The 12,091-nt window shown below is 42.8% G+C and overlaps 1 pseudogene; it reads right to left on the bottom strand.

The window, feature by feature from the left end:
- Positions 1–800: 800 nt before the first annotated feature.
- LOC125189865 (uncharacterized) lies at positions 801–11,786 on the bottom strand (annotated as a pseudogene).
- Positions 11,787–12,091: the final 305 nt, after the last annotated feature.

Here is a 12,091-nt window from a genome sequence, read left to right as displayed (position 1 = left end):
GTAGTAGATCGGTTAAATCTGGTTGAATCTGTGTGATCGGAGGTGGAATTTGCTGTGGTATGTTGTGGATGGCTTGGATTCGGAGTGGATGAAGCGTTCAGAGTTTGGATCTGTTCCTGTTTGCATGGTCTTGATGTTTAATTTCTGTTTCCTTATTTACTTCGTCTAGGGATAGTAGATCTGTTTAAATTTCAGTAGTTAATTGTAGTAATCGGTTTAATCTAGCTTGCTCTGTTTCGTTTTGTGTTTTGCTCTGTATTTCCTCTGCATTTCGTGATCAAGGTTTTTGAGAAGATGAAGTCACTGTTGGTTAAGCCTTTAGTTAGTTAATCTGCAACTTTTCATTCGTACTCTGCTATTTTGGAAAATGGTCCTACGATTTATCTTTCCTCTATCTAGGTTAGTTTTAGAAAATCATTTACCGGGTCTAGTAGTTGTTTCCGCTCTGGGTAAATTCGAGTAAGTCTTGTTTTTTGTCATGCATGTTCCGTTATTCCTGCCTAGATCTAGCTGTTAGGATAGAACATTTTGTTTCCCCAGTCTAGTAGTTAAATCTCAACCCCAAAAATATGTGGCAGCAGCCAAAAACAGTGTCCAGGTCTCCTAACATGTTTACTTACGCCTCCATCTCTGTGGGATTCGATCCTTGCTTCCCTGTACTAATCTTTTTAGCATAGCGGGTTGAGGGTTTTGAAAAGGCAAGGGGTAAGATTTGTGCACCAACGACTAAGGTTTTGAGGATTCCTTGAGTTCCTAGACCCTGCGATATAGCGGATTCTCTGGATCTGAGAAGTCTAGTTTTAATTTTGCACTGCACTCTCCTTACACTCACGCTCTTCTTCATGCTGGTTGTCGTTGGCGACGAAACTGATGGTCGAACCCACGCCAAGGCACTGCTCATTGAAAAGGGGCAACGGTTGTAGGACGTTGATGTCATTGTTCGAACCGACAACCCCAAAATATGCATGCCAAATCCATACCCGGTAATCAGCAACGACTTCGAGGATCATCGCAGGGTTCTTGCCTTTGAAGCCGGTCGTGTACATCCCTTTCCAAGTGGCGGGGCAGTTCCTCCACTCCCGACGCATACAATCTATACTGTCCAACATTCCGGAAAAACCGTGATACCTTCCGTGCAAGTTCATCAGACATTGGCAGTCGTGAGGGGTAGGCTTTCGAAGATAAGTACCCTTAATATGTGGATGATGCCCCTACAAAAATTCATCACACTCGCGGGCAGTCGTTTCGCCGATGTGAAGGTACGCGACGAACATGTCAGTCGCGCCTCCATAGGCCAACTGCATCTGTTGGCGTACGTGCTGTTGCACCAACCGATCTATCTCTACAAATGCCCGGGCCCACAACTCGTCGTCAATTCGCTGCATTGGATCATCATCACCATCATAAGCCATCTTTATCTATAGATAATGATAGAGGAGGAAAAGATACTCTCTCCGTCCACCATTAGGAGTCCCATTTTTGGGCGGCACAGTTTTAAGAAATGATAAGAAAAAGTGGGTGGAAAAAAGTTATTGAAATAGGGGTCCCACTTGTATATATTAGTTTTAAATGAGATGTGAGTGGAATGAGTTAGTGGAAGGTGGGACCCTATTAACATTTATGGTAAAAGTGAACCGAGACTCTTATTCGCGGACGGACTAAAATGAAAAAACGGGACTCCTATTCGGAGACGGAGGGAGTATTCGTTAAAACAAGTGGTGCGAATGAAATGAAGTGCAACGAGCCGTATATATATTAATTATGGGGTGTTAGTCGATTGCTCGCCGCATAATAGGCGGCGAACAATAGCTAGCGCCTAATGTCCACGCCCGACCTCTCATCCGTCGGGCGCTCGTCCGTCCCGTTCGCCTAACACATCAGTGGACTATCACCACACTAGCTGGTGACTAGGGTGGGTGTTAGTCTACTGTTGTGGATGCTCTAACATAAATTGGGGCAAACTCCTTAATAAGGCATTTGGTTTGTCGATTTCCATTTATCTACAGTGCGTGCCATCAGTAACAAATATGGTGTGGGCTAATTTTGATTCGAATTTTATTATCAGATGTTTGGTGAGTTGGTTTCGTACCCGGATATGTAAAGCATATGTTGTTTGGTTTGGTCTTAGTCAAATACTTCCTCCGTTTGGCATTAGGAGTCTCATTTCATGTATGCACGGATTTTAAGAAATGTTAAGAAAACGGAAAAAAGTTAGTGGAATGAGGGTCCTACTTGTATATATTACTTTTAAATGAAATGTGAGTGGAATGAGATAGTGGAAGGTGGGTCCTATTACCATTTATGGTAAAAGTGAACCGAGACTCCTATTCGCGGACGGGGGAGTATAAAAGAACTCAATTTACACGCATGCCCTTCTACATTTATTGAACTTCCATTGTTATCCCCGAACCCCTACAATAAACTTCGGTTATCGATTAACCAATAAAGTCGGTTATCGATTAATCGATAACCGAAAAATCATCTGTTTCGGTTCGGTATGGGCTCTGGTTTAAGATATCATTCGGTTATCAGTTATAACCGATAACCGAACAAAAAACCGAATTAACAAAAATTAATAAAAATATAATTAAATACTATAAAAATAATTCAACGTCATATATAAAAAGTACCAAAAATATTTAATTTTTGCATTATATTGTTTGCAAAGTGCCCAATGTTGATGGTCCAGAGCCTTTGTCCTAGCGGCAAGGAGCTTAGACATCAATGTATGAGGTGCCAAGTTCGAGCCCTCTTGACACCAGTTGTAATTTCCTCCTTTCTTAGGAGTTTATTTGTAACTTCCTCCATGTAGGAGTTAATTTTTAAAAAAAAAGTGCCCAATGTTGATGAAGCAAAGATAATATTTATTTTTATAGCACTTAAACTATCTTTTTGAGTTCGAATATTTGAAAATTATAATATAAATTGTGATAATGAATTTAGTGTAAGTTCAGCCACATATGACTTCAATTGCTAATTGCTATATGTTACATGCCTACATCAAATATCGACTAGAGACTAAAGATGAGAATTAGAATAGGATAAGCAAAAGTGGAAATGTATTTGCCCCACATCGATTCTGAAACTAATGAGGGAAGAAGAAATTGTTATAAATTGTGATAAATGGGTAGCTAAAGCTTGAAATTTTTTTATTTGGATTATGTAGTCTACCAACTAAAAGCTTAAAAAATATATTCAAATTAGTTTAAATAAATTTTATTTTTTTATTTTGGTTTTTTTGAATAACCGATTAACCGACCGATTATAAACGTTCTAACCGAACACTTTTCGGTCCCAGTTCCGTTTATTTTTTTGGTTCAATTTTTTGGTCGGTTAACCGACTGAATACCCAGCCCTATAAATACTCCACTAATGTGTCGGTTTTTTTAACCTGCACGCCTCATTTCAAAACCAAAATCCTTCATGCATTTGACCACAGAGAGTGGTCACCGATGACCTACCACTACCAGGGTTTGTTCTATCTCGATTCTACCTCGAATGCTTATTTTCTCAGTGTTCATCACACTATCAGTGTTGATTTGTGTTATATTGTGCTCAATTTTATCTCTAAATCATGCATTATGTTACCCAAACGATACTGAATGGTCTTTTTTTGGTAGAGTTCTGTTGAGATTATCAATGCTTATTTGAAATTTGTGTTTTGTTCCTTCATTTGTGCGGCCCGTTCATGTTGTTCTTTCATTTTCTTCTTTAAACATCTTCCTCTCTAGCACCATGTCAGACCCAAACATTCCAGATTCACATCCGGCGACTCTCAACCGAACAAGGTATGGAATTTTTGTTTACTTTTGGAACTCGTTGTACTTGTGTTATCTTGTACCCCCATGTGTCTTAGATTAAACTTATTTATCGATTTCTTGTTTGGCTCAAGTAGTGAATGCTTACCTAGGCAGTGTCCGAAGACATAATGGTGAAAGAACCCGTCGGACATGGTCGGACCGTGAGGAGGAAATACTAGTTGTGGCACTGAGGGACTTGTGTACCACTGGGTGGAAATCAGACAATGGATTTCGGGCTGGTTATCTTGACAGGCTAGAAGATGCCTTGAGAAGGGTTTTCCCAGCCACTGATATAAAGGGTACCCCGCACATCGTCTCCAAAATCACTGTGTGGGAAAGGTGTATATTTCATTCGGAGGAATTCTGAGCCTTAGTGGGGTAAGATACAATCCTCATGGAGACTACAAAATTGATTGCGACGACGACTAGTGGTCGCATATTGTGAAGGTATTTTGTTCGATCTTTTTTTTTCATTCATTGGCATGTATGCAGAAGACAAATAGTTTTACAATTGACTAAACTGATGGCGAAAATATACTTTGTTCTGTTTCGGTTGTAGGCTGATCCAAATGCTCGTTTCATGAGAAACAAGAGCTGACCCAATTGGAAGCATTGGCCGATTATATTTGGGAAGGACAGTGTTGTTGTAACAGTTTCTGAAGATTATATGGATGTTGTGAATGGACTATACAAGCGACGTCGCCACTTTGAATCAGGCAGCTTGCTCCACCCGTTAATTTGGAGGATGTGGTTGAAGGCGATCCATTTAACACACCACACACATCTGATGGTCAAGTTGACAACAACCGCCAGGGTAGCCCGAATAATAATTATTTGAATGGTGGAGGGAAGAAGGGGAAAGTCATTTTAAGGCGTTGATGGGCTAATGAATCTACTGGAGAAGCTGCATGACAACACAAACCCTCGACTGGAATCTCTGTCTCTTTGCATCGGGTATGAGTTTGACTTGAGCAAAGCAAGGAAGGAAGCATACGAGCTACTCGGTCGTCTCCCAGCCTAACTAAGGATCTGAAGTTTGATGGTGGAGAAATCATTCTAGTGAAGGTGGAGCACCTCGACTTCTTCCTTATGATACGCTCGGATTTTGCACTATTTTAAGGTCGTTATTTGGTCCGTTTTTTTATGTCAAAGTCACTCTACACGTGCATTATTTGCATATTTTGTCTATTTTGGTATTTTGACGTGTTTTGTGAGAAATGTGCATAATTGATCCGAAAAAGGGAGCCAAAACGCAAAGTCTGGAAATCTAGAGTTAGACGGCGACCGGCGACCGCCGCGGATGTGTGCGGCGACCGCCGGCGTACGGCGGGCAGATCAATGCAGCGGTCCGCTTCAGAAAAATATGCTTGGAAGAGAAGTCTCGCCGGCGACCGACGGAAGTCGTGCGGCGGTCCGCCGCCGAAGAGACAGACTCTCTGGACTCCAACACGGCGACCGCCGGCCAAGGTGCGGCGGCCCGCCGGAGAAAGGGGGCGAATCCGAGATGCCCTAGATTTGCTCCAAGATTTACCATATTTTGAAGATCTTTTCCTTATACAACAAGGATTGGCTTTCCCCTATAAATAAGACCTCAAGCTTCATAAAAAATAGAGAGCTTCTACTTGCAAAATAATTCATAGATATCAAGAGCTAGAGTACTTCACTTGTGCAAGGAGTTGGAGAAGGATTTCAAGAACATCGAGAATGACAAGGATTCAACCTACGAGTTTTATTTACTTTAGTTTTATGTTCAAATTGTCTTCCCTTCAATCTATGTGTTTAGCTTATTTCATTATGTGTAACTAAACTCATAAGATTCTAGGGATGTGTTAGTAACGACTTTGGTTAAACAATTCCAATTTTCTATTTCATATCCGTTTTGTTTTTACTTTGGTTCTTCCCTAAGTTAGTCTTGATGCTGCATGATTGAGTGACACAATTGTGTATGATTTAATATAACTTGCTTCATAACTGTGACAGAGTTCTAGCGAGTTAGATCCACTTAGTAGACGCTACAGTTAGCTTTCCTTAAAACAACACTGTTAATTGAGAGCGAGGACTTTTCAAGGGTCTTAGGAGCTTTATGGAGTTACGTGTTAGGATTGACAACCCTAATTTTGTAATCAACGTTTGCATCGCATGAGCATAAGCTAGGTGACTCGTCCTATCAAAGTAATAATTGTGCTAGGGTATTGTAGTTTGGAATTTGTATAACCATAACTGTGAACGCACATCCCTGGAATTCCCTTATCTCTATCGATTGTCTCTGTGGTTTGCTTGCATTTAGTTGTTAATTGTTTTCAAATATTTTGTGTTTTCAAAAGTTTTCACAAACCTTCTGTTCTTCCAAATAGTAATTGAGTCTTAGTAGAGGATAGACACTTTGTGTTTGCCTTCCCCGTGTTCGATATCCCGGTACTGACCTTTGGCTATACTATATATACTCTGTATACTTGCAGGTTTATTTAGTGCTAAAAAATAGTGCATCACCTTAGCATGCGGGAAGAGGATCGTCTTGCATATGTGTTGCGTGCCCTCGCCAAATATAGGTAGTCATATGAATTTATGGCACTTTTTGCTCCATCATGGTCTTTTTTTGTAACAGACACTAATGACCTTTGGGAGATTTTTGTTATTTCTCTTTATTTATCCGCATTGATAGACTTGGCTTGTATCCACTAATGACTTTGGGTAATTGTAGGAGTACTATGGTAGATTTAATATTTTTCAGTTTGACTATCTAAAATGTGTGTTTTTACTATCTAAGTAGTGTTATCACCCGTGCTATGCACAAGACATAAAATTTTCAAATAGTGAAGATAAATTCTAACCCAATGAAGATCGGTTGTTCAGACTGTGTGCACAGAAAAGCAGAAAAGAATAACAAGATTCCTAGGTCCAGCAAATCCACTAGATCACAAGGTCTAGGAGCTCACTGGTCGTTGGAAAATCTCGGTCGTCGGACACACAAAATACTTCTTCAAAAACCCTCAACCACATATACTAAAACTTAGCACAGGGAAGTAGGGATCGATCCCACAGAGATGGATGCGTAATGAACATGCTCAAGGATTTGGAAATTATTTTTGGGTTGGCTGCTGCCACGCATTTTTTTGGGTTGAGGAAATTAGACTTTGGAATTGAAATCTACTACGCTAACAGCTAGATCTAGGCAGAACAGAAATCATGCATGTAAACTGAAATCGAGACAATCACTAGATCCAAGAAACTATTCTAAATTACCTAGACCTGGGAAATAAACTGACGGTGGGGACCATGACTGAAAAAGCAAGTACGGACGAAAAGCTGGGAAAACAACTAACTAAAGTACTAACTAACAGCGACATCATCTTCTTCAATTCAAATTTCACAAAAACTCAGAAGAAACAGGTACAAAGCGTAATCGGAAAACAGAGCAGACTGGATTTTAGTGACGAAAAAAACAATTACGAACTAAGCAGATCTACGGCTACTAGACGAAGTAAAACAGAGAGTAAACAGAAAACTCAAAATCCATGCACAACTCGACTTCCCCTGTTCAGATCCAACCTCGGATGCTAAATCCACTCCGGATCCAAGCATCCGACACAAACTCCGGCAAAAAACATTCCATAACTACAAAATCACCAAACAACCTCCGATCAACAACAACACCACAGATCTACCGCCAAATTCCCCAGATCAAGCACCAAAGTGACAAAAACAGAGATTAACATGCAACTTGCCGAAATAAAACTTCAAACAACAGGATCAACGTAGATCAACATAAGATAACAGAAATATAACATAAACTAAAGGAATGCATAGATAATCAGTAACAGCAACAACCAAATCGACTTCCAAAAGTGAAGTTCGAACGAAATAAAGTGCAAAAGAACCGAAAGTAAATAGATTGTATCTTCGCCCTCACGCGGACAGTGTTACGACGGACTTCCTCTGAAGATGAGACCCTTAAAACCCTAAACTACCGCAGAACTCCCATTTCCCAAGTGTGTGTGTTGTGTGTGAGCTAAGAGCAAAAAATCGTATATCGTGTGTGTCCCATCTATAGGCGTTGAAGTGGGGCCCAGCGAGGTATAGATAGTCTTTGTTGCCCTCAGCTATTGACTCCCTTCTTCTAGCCTCCTTTTCCTTCAATTCTGCTCACTTTTCCTTCATTCCTTCGCTAGTCCGTTTCCTCCAGCTTCTCCTGATCAAACTGCTCACACTTAAACCATACTTGTCCTCAAGTATAAATACAAGAAAAAGAATAAGGCGAATTTCAAAGCAAGGTTATCCCCTGACCGACTCTTTAGACTCTAGACAGACTCCTAGACCTAGACACAACTTGAAACTAAAACACTTAAAGAAAAACACATAAACACATAAACACATATGCATGAGCTAGCTTCAACTTTTAGGCAACCGTCCCCACAAGATTAAGGTCAATCCAGCAGGCTGCACTCCTCCAAATAGGCCCTTTTCCTTCCTCTACCTAGCCAATCTGTCAGTTCGTCAAGATAGCCTCTAACTTACCCAATTGTTGGATTCACTCGATCACTCATTCCTCACCAGGGATGTTAGGATCGATTCTCTCTTAAGTTATTGCCACACCACTGAAGCGTCGGGTTATGAGAGTTTTCTCTTCTTTTCCTGGGTCAGGTTATTATTGTTCCTGCCCTTAAACAACTTCCCCCTGGACTTCGTCCAGCTTATACCTCCTTCTTTTTTTATTTTCATTTTTTTTCCTTTTCTCCTTTTTTCCTTTTTTCTCTTTTTTTTTCTCTGGACTTCGTCCATCTTATAACTCCTTACCCTGGACTTCGTCCAGCTTATACCTTCATAACCCAATTCCCCCCCCCCCTTTTTTTTCTTTTCATGACTCTTCTCCCTAAGCATTCAGTGGCGGCCCCTTTACATGTGTTAGCTCGAAGTTATTTAAGGCTTATAACTCGCTTTTATAGTAGGGCTTCACAACTAAGTAAGTAAAGGCATCCTCTATCGTTCTTGCTTCATTCAGATTGACTTGTCGGAAAAGGCTTCTAAGTTGAAATACCTCCTATTTTCAATTACTTTGACTAAGGAGATCATGCCGTATTATATTCACTGGCTCATGCGACACAAATAAAAAACTAGACCTAAAGACTCTTATCATGCTGACGATTACATGCATTGACTCCTCTCCCCCTCCCACTTCACTCAAGCTTGTCCCCAAGCCATCGTCGTGAAGGGGGGAAACAGAGAGATCAATGCAACACACAACAACAGTTTATGAAATTAAAAACTTCTCACACTTAGACTGAACAACGGGCTAAGTGGGAGAAGACTCAACAAAACAGAAAATATAAACTTCTCACACTTAGACCAAGCATTGGGCTAAGTGGGAGAAGACACAACAAAATATATAGCATTTAACAAATGGACAACAAATACAAAGACAGATAACTGAAAGCAAAAAATAAAAGTTACTTGGTCATGGGGGTGATTCACTTCTGGGGCTGGCTCCCTCGAGAGCCAGACTAGGGTGGGATTCCGGGTCGGGTCATCTTCACTTTCTTTTTCGCCGGCTGCTCCGGCTCCACTTCTTCCTGTTCTGGCTGGTCGGATACTGGCTTCTTCATCAGAGACTTTGATTTTGTTGAGATTGACACTTGCTTGGGGACGGGTGGGGAGACCATCTGCTTGAGCGGTTGCGGTGGTCGCTGGACGGAGGGGCTGCTCTGGACGGGTTGCTTGACTTCACTGCTGGACCCAGGAGTTACCTTCGACTGGGTCAAGGGGAGTGTCTTCTGCAACCATTTCATCATCTTCATTACAAGGTCCACCGCCTCCGTCATGCGCTCGTTCTGTTTGGCGGATTTCACCGCCAAATCTGCAATATTGCCCCTCAGGGTCTTCACCTCTTCCCGGCTCCCGTTCAATTCTTTTCTTATCCCCCCAAGTTCCTTCACCATTTCCTTCCGCATTACCTGCATCTCTTTTCTCACATCCTGAACATCCTTCCGCAGCTCTTCAACTTCTTCACTCGGCATGGCCTCCGCAACCTCCTCTGTCTCCGCCTTCACCTTTTCTCCTACCGTGTAGAAGAAGGTCTGTTTTCCGTGCGCTTGAAGCAACCCCTTATTGAAAAAGTATTCAACACTGAAAACCTCAGGGGGTTCGCACATTACGACTAAAGGTGCGGCTTTGGCTATCTTCATTTCAACGTTCCGCTGGAGGTAGGCGCCTAGAAGGTGGCAGGTATACATATGTCGAGCAGGGTTGCTGGTCATTTGATGACATGCTTGAGCCAGCCAATAACCCAGATATACCTTAACGCCCTTTGCCATGCACCAAGTGAAGTAAAGGTCGGTAGTTGTAAGAGCTGAATTAGTAGTTCCCATTAAGTTGTAGCTAATAAACGTCTGAGCAAAACGGAGGATTTTGTCTTCGATGTGAGAAGACTTGGAGTAGCTTGACTTGAATGTCCCTGCCTTGGAGTGGGTGATCAGTTCTCATGCTGCTTGCACTTTAAAACCCGGCGTATTCTTCGGCACACCGATCATCCTCTCGTTCCATATTCCTTCATCATCCTCAGCCTGGGTGAACAACCCCATTTTCAAGGACCATTCCCGGATGCCCATCTCGTGTTCTTCATTAAAAAGCCTGAAAGTTATGGAGTCCGTGTCAAGATCAGTGGTGTTCTTCAATCGGAACGTGGAGAAAAATTCCCTTGCTAGGTCCACCGGCACTCTCTCCTGGCTGTGCTTTAGCAACCACTCGAACCCTATTGAATAGATATATGCGCAGAAATCTTCATCGCATGCGATCATCCGAAGATCTTTGGAGCTGTACTGCTTCCCAGAACTAGCCATTTTTCCTGCACTGCATCGTTCCTTGTACACTGTGGCTCGTTTCTGATCGTCGAACTGCTTCATCGACTCTAGCAGTTCCTTAGTCAGCCAAATCTCTGGTCGTCCCGGGACAAATTCCTCTTCAGATATCCTAAGTTCAGAGTCGGATTCATGGGTAGGCTTATCTTGTTCCTCGGCAGAGGGATCTTCGGTCACTGGGGAAAGGGTCTCCTCAACCTCCTGGATGGAGGGAGCTTTCCTTGACCGTGTAGACATGGTCGCCGCTGCCTTTCCTTTTCTCGCTCTCTCCTTGACCAGGCGACGTTCCTCTGCCTCCTCAGCATCTGGAACTAAGTCATCAACTTCGTCGAGTAGACTCCTCCTGGCTCATCTCCTCTCTGTCCTCTTGTCCACTTGGGGTTCATCCTCTTCCTGGTCATCCACCAGGTTCACGATCAAATTCAGCCCTTCCTCAACGGGCTCCGGTACTCCAGTAACATGTAGATCTGTTTCTTCCACAAATTTTTCCGGGGTTTCCCCCACATCATCCACCATCGGGGTTGCCCCCTCAATATAAACGGGGGTTTCCCCCGTGACATCACTTGGGGTTGCCCCCTCTTCCATGGGTTCAGGGGTCGCACCCCTAAAATCCGTAGGGATTTCATCCCCAGTTTCCATAGGGGTTTCCCCCTCAGCCATCGATTTCTTGAACAGGGGTTTCCCCCTCCGCAACTTCTACCACAACAAGGGTTTCCCCCTCAACAATACTTTCCACAACAGGGGTTTCCCCCTCAGCATCTTTCTTACCCTCAGAATTAGGGTTTCCGTCACCTTGTTGTTCGGTTTCCACCTCTGTTCCGCCGTTCGTCTGCCCACCATCCTCCGGCCATTTGTGCACCGCCTCTTCTTTATCCGCCTCCCGTGAAGCGGTTTCTGCATGTTGAGATCCAGAGTCTCGAGGCCCTTCTTCTTGGAAAACTGCTGGTTGCGCCGCCGAATCCGCCGGAATTATCAGTGATGGTATGGCCGCCGCGGATGTCATTAGGCTAGCGGAGAACAATGCGTACACTTCCTTCGCTTTTTCGACGCTCCCCAATTTCTGCGTCAACTCTGCTAGTAGGGCTGCGTCATACACCGTTGGCTGCGAACTTCCGGTGGCCTGGGTTGAATCCATTTTTGTAGATCTGAAATTAAAAGGAAACTTGGTAGAATTTGGTTAGGGTTTGTGTTCTAGAGAGAGATCGAAAGTAGAGAGAAGGGAGAGGAAATGTAGTTTTTTCGTTGACTCAGATTATTGGAGAGAGAAGCGATGGTTTGCCTTTTCTGATGAAAAGATGGTGCGGTTGCAGGCGTGATGTAAGCAACCGTATACCTCCCATAAATATCGGCTAAATTTTGAAATTCAAATTATCTCCATCCCTCCTTGACCTCTTTCTCCAGGCTCTCCTTGACTTCTTCCTCCAGGCTCTCCTTCCCTAG

The sequence above is a fragment of the Salvia hispanica genome, chromosome 5 (genome assembly GCF_029641045.1).
Source record: "Salvia hispanica isolate PSC_SH4W2 chromosome 5, Shi_PSC_v1, whole genome shotgun sequence".
Taxonomy (NCBI): domain Eukaryota; kingdom Viridiplantae; phylum Streptophyta; class Magnoliopsida; order Lamiales; family Lamiaceae; genus Salvia; species Salvia hispanica.
Note: the sequence above shows the minus strand (reverse complement) of the source record. Positions and strands in the feature narration are given on the sequence as shown.